The sequence below is a fragment of the Frankliniella occidentalis genome, unplaced genomic scaffold, assembly GCF_000697945.3.
Source record: "Frankliniella occidentalis isolate FOCC.00 unplaced genomic scaffold, Focc_3.1 Scaffold127, whole genome shotgun sequence".
NCBI lineage: Eukaryota > Metazoa > Arthropoda > Insecta > Thysanoptera > Thripidae > Frankliniella > Frankliniella occidentalis.
Genome location: NW_026267254.1, coordinates 178,305 through 179,360, shown reverse-complemented (window position 1 = coordinate 179,360; position 1,056 = coordinate 178,305).

The window sequence follows — 1,056 nt, the reverse complement described above, 5'->3', positions numbered from 1 at the left end:
AAGTAAAAAGCAGCTCGCCGCGTAACGTGTGGTGTGGAGTGGGGTGCCCTTTGGTGGCCGCCGCTCTGGGATGTTCTTCACACCGAGGCGTCGCACCGGCGCGGCAGCGACCCACGACCCTTTGCCTCGCCAGGCCCATAGGCCCTGCCTGCGCCGCCGATGAGTCATTCATGACTTGTTGCGTTTGACTTGACTCGCCCATGTTTCTGCAAGCGGGGGATCGTCTTGTGACGGAAAGGAGTCGTCGGCATACCGCGGCATACTGCTGCGGGGAGGGGTCTGGCGGAGGTCCCCCCCCCCTCTCTTTCTTCTTCCCCTCTCCTGCTATGGTTCTCTCTCTCGAGGGGGTCATAATGAAAGGCGAGGAGGTAGCGTCTTACCAAAAAGCAGGTTTGGATGTAATGCCACCGCCGGGCTGGGCCATCCCGTCCCGCCTCGGCCCGGCGTCCTCCTTCCCGGAGGCGTGGGAGTGCACGTGACGTGACGTATGGTTGAGTGGGGGGCAGAATTAGACACGGCGCTGAAAAATCACCGTCAGTTTCGGCACCCTCCTGGGCGGGTAGGGGATCGTCCAGAAAGTACGTCCGTCATTCGCCGTTACGTTCCCCCCAAGCACCAAGTTCAGCCTGTGCATGCTCTAAGCGCCTGATGGGTAGGCAACATAATTCCTTCGGTGCATGCGTGCATTGCGGGTTGGCCTACATTGAGCCTTGCAGGCGCCAAGCTACTGTAATTTGACGAATAAATCTGAGAAAAACAGACGTACTTTCTGGATGATCCCCGCCGATGTAGCGCTGGAACCTATTGTCTTTGGCCACGTGCCTCTGGTAGATGAGTATTTTTTTAAAAAATAAATAAATAAATATGCTAGCCTTTCTTTGATATCTGGATGTAGGGATGCTTCTACGGAAGTACTCGGAAATGCGATGTGTGAGACGCGAAAAATGGACAATGTTTCGTGTTTGGTAGTCGACCGAAGCGATGCCCATCTTCAGTTTGCGTCTGACGTCCTGTCGAGCGTCGAGCTCTTATCCGAACGGCCCCCCTCTGAGAACC